Genomic DNA, 16,298 nt, shown 5'->3' on the forward strand with positions numbered 1-16,298 from the left:
AACTATGTGTGCTCTTTTTCAAAAATCCATGGAGGGGTGCCTGGGTGGTTCAGTGGGTTAAATCCTCTGCCTTTGGCTTGGGTTATGATCTCAGGGTCCTGGGATCGAGTCCCGCATTGGGTTCTCTGCTCAGCGGGGAGCCTGCTTCCCCCACCCCCTGCCTACTTGTGATCTCTTTCTGTCAAATAATTAAATAAAATCTTAAAAAAAAAAATCCATGGAAAGATACCTGGTGTGTGAATAAGAGCTTGGGTTTTAAAATAAGAAAACCTTGGTTTTACCCCTGTTCTCTGCTGCCTTCTAGCTGCATGACTCTGAGCAAGTTACTGAACTGTGCTACATCTTATCTTCCTCCTCTGTAAAGTGGACATAATGAAAATGCCTCACAGGCTCCGATGATTGTTTCTCTTCCACAGAACAGCCCACGCTGGAAGTTTCAGACTGGTGGGTGGCTCTTCTTTTTTGTTTTTTGTTTTAAGTATTGTTTTTCCCTTTCATCTATTTCACCATCCCCACACCACCTCTCCTCTGGTAACCATCTGTTGTTCTCTAGAGTTAAGGTTGTTCTGGTCGTGCCCATTCCCAGCAGGAGGGAGGAGAGAGCGTTTAGAGGAGCACACCTAGGAAGTTTATGGGGCTGACCCAGAAGTGGTACACACTTCCTCCTCTTCCATAGGCAAGGACTTGGGTGTACGGCTGCAAAGAGGCCTGGAAAAATCCCAGCTATGGTTCCATTCGGTGGGAGACAGAAGGGGAGAGAAGACCTGGGTATTAATTAACATGATGGAACTACTAAACCCGCCACAGTGTATCAGCCACCAAACTGCACCCATCCCTTGGGTTGTAGCTTGAGCATCAGAATTTTATTGTTTAAATTTATTTTTATAATTTTTAAAATTATGTTATGTGAATCACCATGCAGTACATCATTTGTTTTTGATGTAGTGCTCCCTGAGTCATTGAGCAACAGGATTTTAAAAATCTCCTCAAATGACTCTAATGGACAACGAAATTTGAGAACCACTAGCTTAAGCCACCACCACCAGGGTTTGCTATTCCTTGCAGCTGAAAGCATTTCCAACTCGTAGGTCTTCTCAGGCAGCATTTTTCCACCTTCTGTGAAATTAGAATTACCCTGGGGGTGGGGGGACTTTAAAATTTTTCAGGACCTAAGGTGCATTCCAGATCAGTCATATCTGAATTTCTGGGAGTGGGCCACAGCCATCAGTAGTGTTGAAAGCTCTCCAGGGGATTCCAGTGTGCAGGCAAGTTGGAGAACCATACTCAGAAGAGGGAAATTATGACAGATTTGTCTCTTGCGCACTTTTCTGTCTCATGGGCTAAGCCCACTCTTCTCAAACTTTCATGAGCATAGGTATCACCTGCGGTCCTTGTTAAAATGCAGACCCTGGGTCTGTGGGTCTGGGGTAGGGCCCGAGAGTCTGTATTTCTAACAAGTTTCGAGGTGAGGCTGACCTACTAGTTCATGGACCATGCTTCAGGCAGCAAAGGGCTAAGCAACCATATGGAGTCCTGGAACTTAAAATTTAGCAGTTCGTTCTAGGAATAAAGATTTGTGATAATTAGTGAAGACCATATATAGGTTACTATTCTTTCCTTCAAGGGAACTAGCATCCCATAGTAAAGAAATACGAATACTTTCATATTTCAAAGTTGCTAGAGGGCTATTTCAAATGATCCCATGAGACATTCCAAAAAGGGAATATTTGATAGATATCCTCTTTTTGAGAAGAAAATGATTTGACCTTTTGTCCAAGGAAGTTAGAAAACTGTGAGAAGAGAAAGTTTGAGGGTCACCATCTTTTATTTTAAAATAAAGTTTTCATTTTAACAAATTTAAGGTAATAAGAAAGCTTGAACAATAATTTTAGAGGAGCATGTAGGAATGCCCTCTTAAAGAGGACACAAAATAAATACAAACCACAAAGGAAATGGGTACGTTTGCCCTGGAATTAAAACTTGTGTACATCAAAGTCAACTGAAACAGTGAACACACAAGCCATCTCTGTCTCCCCCTCCTCCCATTCTTTCTCAAACTTCCTCCATTCCGGCTCCTCCACGACTACCATTCCCCATCTACACTCACCAAACTTTGATCACCTGCCCTTGGAGAAACCCAATGTTCAATGCTCAGACCTCCACTAACTCAACTTTATTCCCCAGAAATTGTGTTCACTTGATTACAGAATACCTATACTTTATTCTTTCTAAATTAATGTTTTAAAATAAATATTATGTGTACATACTTACCAATTATATTGTACTTAAAGCTTCATAAGTAAAAAACCAAAACCCATCATCCTACTCCTTGCCTCTCTTGATTCCTGTTCCCCAATGGCAACCGCTTTTACCTCTTCAGCTCTTTCTATCAACATTTAGGTGAATAATATTCTTAAATTGATATTTTGAATCATCAACTTTAGCTCTTACCTATTTTTTTTTTAAGATTTTATTTATTTATTTGTCAGAGAGAGAGAGCGAGCACAGGCAGACAGAGTGGCAGGCAGAGTCAGAGGGAGAAGCAGGCTCCCTGCGGAGCAAGGAGCCTGATGCGGGACTCAATCCCAGGATGCTGGGATCATGACCTGAGCCGAAGGCAGCTGCTCAACTAACTGAGCCACCCAGGCGTCCCTAGCTCTTACCTATTGACTTTCCACCATTTCTTCTGCTTCCTACTCCCTACTTCCCTTCCAAACACTCTCTCTCTCTCACACACACACACACTCATGTATGCACACATCCATTTTCAAGTATATCAGATAACTGTTGATCCATTTCCCCCCAGAGAAAGCATCCTTCTTCCTGAGATTTCTGTCTTCTCCCTTCAGCATCGTTCTAGGAATGCCCTCTGCCTCTCTTCCATGATGGCCCTCCTGTTTACTAGGTTTCATGTTTTCCTCTTCAGTGGTCAACTCCCTTGCTGATCATCCTCCGACTGATTGACACATTACCAGATGGAGAATTCCAGTTTGAAAATGATTTCCCTGGGACATTTTCAGGTACTGCCTCATTGCCTTTTAGTGCAGGACACTATTCAGTTCTTTTCCTACTTCACCAGCTCTTCCTTCTTAGCTGGTTTTCATTTGTGTTCTTTTGTTCTTGTTTTGTATTATTCTGGTTTTTTGTCGTTTGACAGTTTCTCTTCTTCCTGATGATGTCTACATGTTGACATGTCTCATGGTTGGGTTCTCCAGAAATCTTTTCACCTTCTTCTGCACTTACTGTTTAACTGATCTCAATCAGTTTCAACATGTTTGATACTGTCTCTTTGTTGCTGACTTGCAGATTTCTATCTCCAGCCTGGAGGTCTCCCCTGATGCCACGCTCAGATAAACAAATGCCTACTAAACACCTTGTGTCTAATAATGGTGTCAGACTTCACATATTCAGAACTAACATTTGGATTCTTCACCCCCCAAATGTGCTCTTCTCACAGCCTTTTCATGTTAAGAAATAGTAAATCCTGTCCTTTCAGTTGCCCAGGCCAAAAAGTCATTCCTGATCCCTCTTTTTCTCTCACATTCCACATACAATCTGTCTATAAATCCTGATTTTTTTTTTTTAAGTTTCCCTATGCTAGTCACTTCTCACTGTTTCCTCTGATTACCATCCATGTTCAAGTCACCATCATTCTTGGTTGTTAGCAAGAGCCCCGTAACTAGTCTCTCTATTTCCACGGGGGTACCCCATGGTCTCTTCTGGACACAGCACCCAGAAAAGGAGTCTAACATGAGTCAGATCATGTCACTTCTCTGCTCAAGAGAAGTGCCTTCCTGTCTGTAAGGTCTGGCAACAACTTCTGTCCTTTGTCTTCAGCTCTCTGATTTCATCTATTTCTCTTTTCTTACTGTAGTCATTCACACTGACCTCTTTGCTATTCCTTTAATACTCCAAGCAAGGGCTTTCCTGGACACTTTCTGTTCTCTCCGTCCAGAATGTGTTCTCTCCAGATAGCCCTGTGGCTCAGTCCCTTGCTTTCTTATTCTTATGAAATGTGACCTCCCTCACTGCCTGGATTGGTTTCCTATGACTCCTGTGACAAATTACCACAACTGGATGGCTAAAATCAACAGAACATTATTGGCTCATTAATCTGGAGACCATAAATGTGAAATCAGTATCACTAGGCCAAAATCAAGATGTCATCAGCTCTGTGCATCATCTAGGGGTTGTAGGGGTGAATTGATTCCTTGCCCTTGACAGCTTCTGGTACTACCAGCATTCCTGGACTTGGAGCCACATCATTGCAATCTCTGCTTCTGTGCTCACACTGCCTCTTCCTCTTCTCTATGTAATCATCTAATCGTCTTTCCCTTTCTTTCATATAGACACTTATAATTGGATATAGAGCCCACTAGACAATTCAAGATATTCTCCTTATCCTAAGGTCTTTAATCACATCTGCAAAAACTTTTTTTTTTCAAATAAGGTAAAATTAACCAGTTCTAAGAATTAGCATGTGAATCTTTGGGGTGGGGGAAGCATTTTTTAGTCTATAACACTTTGCCCTCTGGCCCCAAAGATTCATCTGTCTCCCACATGCAAAATGTATTCACCCAATTCCTATATTTACAAATTTCGACCCATTAAAGCATCAATTCAAGACCAAAATCTCATCTAAATTTTCTCAGCTCCCAAGGCCCATATCACATTATCTAAATTACCTAAGACAGGAATGGGGGCTACTCTGGTTATGATCCGTCCTGGTACAAAATTCCTCTCCATGTGACCCATGAAACTAGAAAAGATATCTGCTTCCAGAATACAATGATGGGACAGTTACAGACATTACTGTTACAAAATAGAGAAAATAGAAGGTAGAAGGGAACCACATGTCCTAAGCAATATTAAAACCCCATTACTCTTAAAATGTAAGTTCACTGAAGGCAAAGACTGTGTTTTGTTTGTTACTGTATTTTCAGTACCGAGGATAGTACCTAGCATAAGGTAGTTACTCATAAAGACTTGTTGACTGAAAAAAATGAATGAGAGAGTGAACGATGGAAAAGAAATAGGAACTCTCATTTGTTTCATCTCATGGAGATAAAATTAGCTCCCTACAGAGAATCTTTTGGCAATATCTAGTGAGTCTGAAGATGTACATACCTTTCACCAGTAATGCAACTCTTAGGAATAATACATTAGAAAAACTCTTGCACAAATGCCTACGAATATATGTGCAGGAATTTTCATTGCTACATTATTTTGTAATAGCAAATAATTGGAAACAACCAATTGTCACCCACTAATATATTGACTGAGGGCACTAATCACAGGCATCTGAGTCATGCTAAGTGAGGAACTGTATTGACTTAGAGTCACAGTGAGGAACAAAGCTAATGATTCTGGTAGAACTACGCAAAAGAGACTTTGTAGCAAAGGCAGGCAAATTCTTTAATATTTAAGGACTAAATGTCAAACAGATACAAAAGCTTAATTATAGTAGTACCTGTATATTTTTCTATTTTCAGAAATAGTGCTATTATAATTTCTTTCTCTCTCAGCCATCCTTAAAATCCACACATACAAACACACACATACATGTTGTAGCACTTGCAAATAAATACATTATGATACTTAATGTCTAAATTTTTCAGCTGCATCTCTTAAGAATAAGGATGCTTTTAGATTTAACCAAAATACCATGATCATGTCTGAGGAATGCCTAATTCCCACAATATAATCCATTATCCTGTCCATGTTAAAATTTCCCAATTATCCCAAGAATGTCTTTTATACCCCTCTTTAAAACAAAACAAAACTTTGGATTTAATGTAAGTTCATGTGTTACTACAAAACAAAACTTTGGATTTAATGTAAGTTCATGTGTTACTACATAGGATCACTTTTCAGAGTAATCCAGGTTTAAACGCATATTGCTAGGTGAAAGAAACCAGTCTGAAAAGGCTACATAGTGTATGATTCCAACTCTGTGCCATTCTGGAGAAGGCAAAAGTATAGAGATGGTGAAAAGATCAGCAGTTTCCAAGGAGTGAAGGGGCTGGGAGAGGGATGAATGGATGGAGGGCAGAGGATTTTTTTGGCAGTGAATCTTACTCTGTATTATACTAGAATGACAGATGCATGACGTTATACACTTGTCAAAACCCATAGGCTGGACCATGCAAACAGTGAACCCTAATGTAAACTATGAACTACTATTAGCTAATGATAGTGTATTAATATTTGTTAATCAATTGCAACAAATAGAAGAACTTAATGCAAGATGTTAATAATAAAAGAAATTTCAGGGGTTGGGAGAGGGTATATGAGAAGTCTGTGCTTCATGTTCAATTTTTCTATAAGCTTAAAACTGCTCTTAAAAAACGAAGTATATTAAATGTGAAAAAAGCACAATCCTACTTTTTTTTATTATGCCATTGTTTCGAAGAATCTAAGACAATTGTCTTACTAGGTGTATCACATTTATCACATTCTACATTTGTCTTATTGTTTGCTCATGGTACTATTGACTTGTTTCTCTTCTCCCTCAATTCAAGTCTAGAGGCTTGATTGGATTCAGGTTAAATGCTTTTGTCAAGAATACGTCAGAGACGTTGTGAACTTCATGTTGTATCATATCAGAAAGCACATGCTGTCAAATTGCTCCACTTTTAGTGATATGAAAGTTGATCTTTTGGCTAAATCTCTTCCTTGCTAAAGGGCCATCCTTCTCTTTGCAATAAATAAACTGTCTGTACAGTGACATTATCTAGTGCCCTAGCAATCTTTCACCCAATAGCTTTAGCATCTGTTGATCTTTCTTGACTTAATCAATGATTACATTGGGGTTTGCAAAATGATTATGTTAGTAAATATCATTATGATAACATTTCTTATCTTGCAAATCTCTTCTCCTTTCTTTTCCCTTTCTCTTTGTTTTTTCTATCACTATTATTCAGTGTGTTGCCATTAGAGAGACTCATTATTATTTCTGATGCTCTAGTCCTTCTGACTTTGACTAGTGCCAGCCCTTTGATCTGGTTCTTAAAACCTTGTGACACAACCCCATTAGCCTTTGAGCATTTTCTTTCTTTCTGAAACAATATGTCAAGACTCACCGTGTGCTTTTCCTCCCTTCGACATGGACTCAGACATTTCCCTCAGAGTGCCTTAGTTCCCTTTACTGGAGAATGCTTTTGTGTTGTTTTCTCATTTTGAAGGCAATGCTTGTCATTGTGGAAAACCTGGGGGAAAAAAGTATAAAGAAGAAAATGAAAACACTATTCCTCTATCATCTAGAGCTAACCACTCTTTACATTTATTGTACTTATTTCCAGGTTTTTAAAATACGTATTGGGGCGCCTGGGTGGCTCAGTGGGTTAAAGCCTCTCCCTTAGGCTCAGGTCATGATCCCAGGATCCTGGGACGGAGCCCTGCCATCAGCTTGCCTTCTCTCTCTGTCTGCCTCTCTGCCTGCTTGTGATCTCTCTCTGTCAAATAAATAAATAAAATCTTAAAAAAGTAAAATAAAATAAAATATTTATCTATAGGAAAATATTTTAAATTTAAATTATGGGCAGATATTATATATTTGGTATTATATTATGCTTTTATTTGCTTTTTTATTTCCATGTCATTAGATATGGAAAATCATGATTTTGATTTTTTTTTTTTAAGATTTCATTTATTTATTTGAGAGAGAGACAGTGGGAGAGAACATGAGCGAGGAGGTCAGAGGGAGAAGCAGACTCCCCATGGAGCTGGGAGCCCGATGTGGGACTCAATCCCGGGACTCCAGGATCATGACCTGAACTGAAGGCAGTCGTCCAACCAACGTGTCTTAAGTTTTTTTTTATCTTTTGCAGAGCATCACGATACCTATTCTGACAAAAGGAACACCATTCCACAGCCACTAAGCTGCATTGTAAAGCTCCGTTGAGGAATTAAGGTACTAGTCAAGTACAAAAAAAAAAAAGAAAAAGGATGGCACAGAATGAACACATGCCGTGAAAACAGAAATTTCCAAAAGGTGGTTTGTTCATGTGAGATTTACTCAACTAGTTACTGTGAGTGGGTGCATTTCCTCGAATCTAGGTACTTCATTGTCCTGAAGACAATCACCTGAGAAAAATACACCAGGAGTATTTTAATTGCCCAAAGTCAAATCAAGTTTTAAAAAATATGGTTCACCGACAAGTAAAAAGAGATTACCCTTCTGTTACTTCCTTGCTCTATGACCATGGGATGTTATGTAATTGCTCTGTGACTTAGTTTTCTCATCAGTTGACTAGCGGTAGGTAGATCCTTCTACAGGGCATTGTTGTGGCAGTTAAGTAATCATTAAAGTGTTTATCACAGAGCCTGGCATACAGTAAAGGCTCAATAAGTGCTAACAGTTGAAATTGTCACTGCAGGCTGAAATGGTGAGTAGGCTTGAGCTAACATTAACAGGAGAGCAGGGTTTAGGTTGATGGGAGAGGCACCTAGAGCCCCCTGGAAGAAAAAGGAAATGCTAGCACAGAATTAGAGACACACAAGGTCTGCAGTGAGCCCGTGGAGCAGGGTGGGTATCACTGTTGTGAAGATTCAACAAGATTGCCCTCATGACAGTGCTGTAGTTCAGAGTAAGCATTTACCTTCTATCCTTCTTCCTTGGCATTTTTCTTCATACACAAGTCTAGTGTTATTGATGACTTGGTTAAAGCATTAGAGGTATTTTTTTTATAGGGAAAGAGTTGAAAATTTCTCATTGGAAATAGACAAAATATCAGCCAAACCCATGCCAAGATGGTTTTAGTAGTGCCCCAAGAGTTCTTTACAGCTTTGAAATAGTTTCAGTGTCCACCTGACCCAAAATTCTCTCTGTTCTTGTAGCCTCTTTCAGATCTAATCAGTTTCTTAGAGGTACCCTGGCCCCCCAGTGGGATTATAAATTGGCCAAGCACGTGCATAGACCACTTCTAGCCATGCAACTACAGGAAAACTGCTTAATCCCCTGGGTGCCTCATCTATAGAACTATTACAACCATAGTGTCTACTAAACAAGGTCATTGTAAGAATAAAATGCAATGTCAAATATGTAGCACCCATTGTGATGCCAATAACTCATATCTATAGGATAAACAATAAAAATATAGTATTTATGATGATATAAGGTGGAAAACCCACTAGTTTCAGGTTTCAGATCCTCCCTCCCATGACGTTATTTCTTACCCAAATTGTCAGCTAGACTGTCTGCCAGATACATACTAAAAAAATAAATAAATAAAGGACTTGGGGACATTTTCAAATTACTTTAAAATAAATAAATAAATAAATAAATAAATAAATAAATAAATAAATAAGAAAATAAAAGAAATGTGAGGTACTAGGGTGGCTCAGTCGATTCAGCAGTCGACCTGGCTTTAGCTCAGGTCATGATCCCAAGGTTCTGGGATCTAGCCCCACATCAGGCTCCCTGTTCAGCGAGGACCCTGCTTTCCCCTTGCCCTCTGCCCCTGCTCCTGATCTCTCTCTCTCTCTCTCTCTCTAATAAATAAATAACATCTTCTAAAATATTTTTAAAAATAAGTGTGAGGTACTTAGATCTTAGGAAAGAACATCCTATGTCTATTTCCTCTCTTGTTATCCATGAATCTCACTCATTAATTCCACAGATTGTATTGAGGACTGTGTTAGGTTTCACTGTGCATGGATTGTGAGCATCCACAGAAGGCATGTGTGGACAGAACAGGTGGAACTATTCAGTCTGCTGTGAGATTGTTCAGGGTTGAAATTGGGAATACACGTCTGGTTATGATGCCACTTAGTAAGCAAGTGTACTATAGGTATCTTCACTCCTTGGAAGTTCACCTTACTTTCTTTGCTGGTACTAAAGACCTATATTAGTTAGTACCTATTTTCGCTCAGTGAGAGAAATCCAAAGAGGGTTTTCATTTTTTTAAAAAAGGGGGGTAAAAAGTGAAAACAGCATGTTCAGTGATTGTTTTCCAGGCCCTGCTACGGAGGCAGAGGTGCCCCACACAGCTCCTTCCTGGAGAACCACACTCAACATCTCAACATCTCAGCATCAGGCCGCCAGGGCTTTGAACTGGGTCTCTGAGCATCTGGGCTATATCTCAATTTGTTTTCTGAGTCAGTTAGCAAGATCCCAAGGTGTCAGAAATACCTCAGAGAGATTCTTTAGGGGGTCTGGGAATGCTCAAAAATTTTTCATGTAAATTAATGGGAAGTGCTTTTTTGTTTTACTCCCATTTCTCCTTACAGAAGCTTTCATAGGAATGCTCTACTTTTGGATAGTGGGGTAAACCGGAGTTTGAACAACTGTAAGATCTAAGCCTTTTAAGAGGACACATCTTCCAAAGAGCCTCAGAATCAAGGTGGACATTGGATACCTTGGTCTGGGAACATAATCTCTGGATTATCACCATGAGTGGGTGAGGGACATGGCTATATCCTTGGAATGTTCCAAATTCATTTTTGAAGTCTTTGCCATGGCCATGGCAACAGACTCACACAGCCTTCCTGTCAGAGGAGCACGACAGGCTGGGGGACTGGAACAAGCAACATGCATTTAAATCCTGAGTGGCTAAGCAATATTTTGGGAAGGGTTCTCTTTTAGCCCACAGCTTCTAAAAATGTTCTAGGCTTAAAGTTTTGGCCCAGGGGTTGAGGCAGTGTGCTGTAGAATTCTTCTGGAATAGCTCAGTGACCTCGGACAAGCTATTCCAAGTCTCCCTAAACCACCCTGCATAGTTCAGCTATGTTTGGCAATGAGCATCTAAACAAGTAAAAGAGGACAACTTATCGGGCTGATCGGTAGGGGGAGAGGAAACTACGAATGGTTCCACCTGTCTTAGCTTCCCTTGTTCATCCATTTACACGTCATCGCAAGGACCTTTTATGTACCAAGCACTCTGCCAGCTGTATAAACCTTGCAGGTTTCAAGGCATTCCTCTCCTTGGGATGAAATGACTCCAAGACATAGTATTAGTTATAATTACTAATTAATTAATACTAACAGCACCAACCACAGATCCCCCACAGATCACTCAGGTCCCCATCTTCATAGTCCCGGAAGGGACTGAAATGTTAGGGGTCAGGGAAAAGCCATCTACACCAGCCTCAGCTCCTATAACGAGAGAATCACAGGTCTCTCTTCCTCAAGTCTTATCAGAAGTAAGAGTGTTATTTCTCATTGGCTCCTTTCCCCCCAAGGTCCCACCAGTGAAGACAGACTATTATTGGTTCGATTTCTCGATCTTCTTTAGAGACATAAATTTAATAAATCAGAGCGCTCTTCTGGCTGGGTCAGGTTGACCAGGATAAAATTAATGTTTGCTTCAGGACACATGTTGATCTCGACCCCTGTCTGTATCAAAAGTTTTTACCTTCAAGAGGGAGGAAATTAGTACTGTTCAGCATTGGAAAATGCTACATATACAAGCTGATCCTTGATGTACCTTTTCTTACAAAAAGCTGGATTGAGATCATCACAAACAAAACTTTAAAAAATACCTTCATTACTTGCAAAGGGGCTTTCAGGGGAAGAAACAAACCCCCCAACTCAAACTACATGAAAGAATAAAGACATAAGTGTACATTGTGGCAGCATAGGAAGCTCACGAGTTAGGCAACCTTCCAAGCCGGTTGATTCAGAGGGACAACAAAGTCCACAAAGACCCGAGTTATCTTTGTGTCTTCACCCCACAATCTTTTGTGTTGGCATCATCCTCAGGGGAGCAGCAAGGTGCCAGCAATAGCTCAGGGTTATCAAACCTGGACACAGCAATATTCTTCAGAAGGAGAGAGATGGACTCTTCTTACTGATCTGTCCCAGGAGCCTTTCCTCAGAAGCTCCAAACAGATTTCAGCCCTTCCCCCGCCCCGTACCTCACTGATTCCTTAACACTGGCAAGGGGAATGGGATTACAGTTGGCCGATCAGTGCCACCCCCCGACCCCCCAAACCTGAGCTGGAATCCGTATCCCCTGAGCACCTTGCTGAGTGGAGGGGGGAGGCTATCTGAACGATGTCAGGATTCTGCTCATGAAGAAGTGGGAGGCTGGATGCTGGATAGATGACATACAGTTGCAGGAAACACAAAACTCAATTTACAAGTGGCTTGGGCCCAAAAGCATTTTTCTCTCTTCACATCAATGATTGTATTAGCTGGCTGCTGGCATTGATTCCGAAGCTTGATGATGTCATGGTTAGAAACCCAGTGATTTTCTTGACCCTTCGGTTGTGTTTGGTCACCCCTTGCTCCCAAGATCACCCTTCCCAGCTCCGTACATCATGCCCAGTTTCAAAGCAGAAAGAAAGGGGGAAGGGGCACAGGCTGCACAAAGTACCAAGCCCTGGAATCCATGGGGCAGATGGAACACTAAACTTCATGTCCCAATTTTACAGGGATCTACAGTTCACATGGGAAGACAAAGCATACCCTAGAAACCACGGAACAATGTCAGGACCAGGAGGAGCCTACCAACACCTAGGGGGCTTGCACCCCGAAGGGAGCAGATCTGTGTCTACATAGATATATATATATGAATAGACATTGCTTTTTTGTGGGGACAGATAAATGTATCAGAGGCTCTTGGACAACAGTATTGCCCTGGCAAGGGTTCAGGGTAGCTGAAAATAGAGAGCATTTAATGAGTCTAGCAGCAGACCCGTTGAAGTGCAACTGAATGTAACAGGACAAGAACCTCTCTGGCGATGACACTGTCCGAGCCTGGTTGGGCTCTCAGCTCAGGTTTCAGATGGGGGTATGTATTGCTGAGAGCTGAGCTGTCTAAGCGACATAATAGATTCTGTGACCATGACGCAAGTTTGGAAGAGGTTTAAGAAAAGTATTTATTCTTTAGCTAGTCATTTGAGTGTTGCCTGTCTCCCATAACATTTTAAATTCAGTATGGGCAGGAATATATGACTCACTTGCCTTTATACCAAGACCCTAACGTCTGGCACATGTGGGTTTCCTCTGGATGTTAGTGACTTACTCCTGGACCATGTTAATGCCTTCACAACACTACTGGTCCCCAACTCCCATCTTCTCGTCCATCTTTCCACCTTCCCTTCCTACCTTGCTCCTCCTTTGTTCACAGATTGGACAGAAGGTCTGGCTCCTCCATGACACTTCATCTCTATTCGTTGGACTCTCCATAGCACTCAGTACCTTGAACCACAGCCCTCTCCCACGTGGCTTCTGGACCTCACTTTCAGGTGGTTTTTGTTTCTTGAGGGATTCTTCTCAGGTTCCTCTTTAAATGTGTTTTCCCCTGAGCCCTGTCCCAGGTTCTTGGCTCCATTTCCCACTCTCTACATCTTCCCTGTGTTCTCCACCCAAATTCTTACAACTCAGACTTTTGCTTCTATCTCCCAAACTCTTATCTATTACAAGACATCTCCACTAGTATAGCCCACAGGTACCCTGAACTCAACATGACCAAGACTGGGGGGACAGTATCTTGTCTCCAAACAGCATTCCTATCTTATTAAAAGGTATCAGTACCTTTAAGCCAGAAGCCTGCAAGTCATCCTGGAATCCTCTTTTGAAAGCATTTCATGCGACAGTCACTCTGATTAGGATATTGCCATCTGAATATGTGACAAACTTAACCCCCTCTTCAAACTGTCCATCATGGCATGTCATTATTTGGTGACCCTCAGGTGAAATTTGCTCCTGCTGCTGTTTCTTCTCCAAGCCGGTCTGAATTAGTTGCCCTATTTCCGGGATCCAAAAGCACCAATAGTAGCCAGTCCCTTCTTCTATTATAGAACTTATGATTAGATCTTTTTAAAGATTTTATGTATTTATGTATTTATTTATTTATTTATGTGTTTGAGAAAGAGAGGAGAGAGTATGAGTGGGGCAGAGCAGAGGGAAAGAGAGAAGCAGATGCCCCGCTGAGCAACGAGCTCAGCGCAGGGCTTGATCCCAGGACTCCAGGATGATGACCTGAGCCAAAGACAGACACTTAACCAACTGAGCCACCCATGTGCCCCATGACTAGATATTTTAATCATGGGTTTTCTTCTTCATCTTATTCTTGTTTCTATACTAGGCTGTGATTTACTTCAGGGCAAAAACCTTGTCTTAACAATTTTGGAATCTCCAGCAACTGGCACACATAGGACCTGGCACACGGTAGTTTTGAAATCGGTGTTTGTTGCACGAATGATTTGACAAATGGCTGACAACATTTTTAAACTATAAAAATTCATCGATACATTTTGATTCAAATGGAAAAGAGAAAAAAAGCCACCTGTGGTCTCACTACCCAAACTGAACTACAGTCACATTTAAGGTTGATTTTTTGTTTTGTTTTATATTGTTTTATTTTGTTTTGTTTTTGAGAAAGACAGCATAAGGGAGGGATAGAGGGAGAGAGTGAGAGAGGGAATCTCAAGCAGGTTCCACGCCCAGTGTGGGGCTCCATCTCAGACCATGATGTGGGCTAAATGAAGAGCTGGATGCTTAACCAACTGAGCCACTCATTACCCCTTATTTCAGTAATTTTTATCTTTACTTCTATGGATAAGATTTATTTTTACCTAAGTATAGATAGACTGTACTTATAATTTTGAATTCTACTTTTCCACTAAGAATACCATAACTTTTTTATATTGTTAAATATTTTTCCAGCCTTATTGAGATATAATTGACACATAACATTGTATAAATTTAGGATGTCCAATGTGGTGACTGGAGATACTTATATATTGCAAAGATGGTTACCACAATAAGGTAACCATCACCTCCCACAATTATATTGTGTGAATGTGGTGAGAACATTTAAGATCTACTTTCTTAGCAACTTCCAATACACAATACAGTTTTATTAACTACAGTCACCGTGTTGTACATTAGGTCCCTAGAACTTATTCCTTTTCTAACTAGAAGTTTGTATCATCTGACCAACGTTTTTCCCATTTCCCCTACTTCCCAGCTCCTGGCAAGCACTGTTCTACTCTGTTTTTATGAGCTTGACTTCTTTAGATTCTCTGTATAAATGACATCATATAGAATTTGTCTTTTTCTGTTTGACTTATTTCACTTAGCATAATGCCCTCTAAGTCCATCCCCATTGTTTTAAGTGGCAGTATTTCCTTCTTTTTTTCAGCTAACAATATTCCTTTGAGTGTGTGTGTGTGTGTGTGTGTGTGTGTGTGTGTGTTTTGGGGAACCTCCATACTGTTTTCCACAGTGGCTATCCTGATTTACATTCCCACCAACAGTGCACAAAGGTTCCCTTTCCTCTACATCCTTATCAACATTTGTTATCTCTTATCTTTTTGATAACAGTCATTCTGACAGGTGTGAGGTGGTATGTCATTATAGTTTTGATTTGCATTTCGCTGATGATGAGTGATGTTGAGCGTATTTTCATGTGTCTGTTGGCCATTTGTATATCTTCTTTGGAAGAATGTCTATTCAGATCCTCAGCTCATTTCAAAATCAGATTATTTGTTTTTATTAAAATATATGAATTCCTTATATGTTTTAGATATTAACCCCTTATAACATATATGGTTTGCAAATATTTTCTCTTATTCCATAGGTTGCCTTTTCATTTTGTTGATTCTTCTGCTGTGCAGAACCTTTTCTAGCTTGAGGTAGTCAATCATAATTTTTTATATTGGTCATGGTATCATGAAAAAACATTTTTGTTTCTTTTTTTTTTTTTTTTAAGATTTTATTTATTTACTTAACCGACAGAGATCACAAGTAGGCAGAGAGGCAGGCAGAGAGAGAGGAGGAAGCGGGGCTTGATCCCATGACCTGAGCCGAAGGCAGAGGCTTTAACCCACTGAGCCACCAAGGCGCTCCACATTTTTGTTTCTTATTAAAAGCAGATGCCTACTGACGGTTGATACTTACATCAGTTCAGAAAGTATAAAGATTAAGTAACAATCAACCATAATCCCACTACTCAGAGGTACAGTTAATATTTCACGTCTTATTATACTCACTAAAAATGAATTCTCCATGCCTGAACTACATTTTAAACTGCTGCAGTTTCCTTTAGTTATTATGAAATCAGAAACATTTTCCTTTGTCATTTGAAATATTTCCCAAATATTTTTTAATAACTGCATAATAGTCTATTATACGGTTGCTCCCTAATTTCCTTAATTGCTCCACTAATGTAGGACCTAAAGGCTATTGGTTATTTGTTAGAAATTATTGTAAATAACATAACATTCTTATACATATACTTGTGTGTGGTGCATAATGTAAATTCCTAGCAGATGAACTGACCTGTAAAAACATATGAATATTTTAAAGGCATTTGATACATCTTGTCAAAATGCCTTCCAAAAAGTTT

The sequence above is a fragment of the Mustela erminea genome, chromosome 5 (genome assembly GCF_009829155.1).
Source record: "Mustela erminea isolate mMusErm1 chromosome 5, mMusErm1.Pri, whole genome shotgun sequence".
Lineage (NCBI taxonomy): Eukaryota > Metazoa > Chordata > Mammalia > Carnivora > Mustelidae > Mustela > Mustela erminea.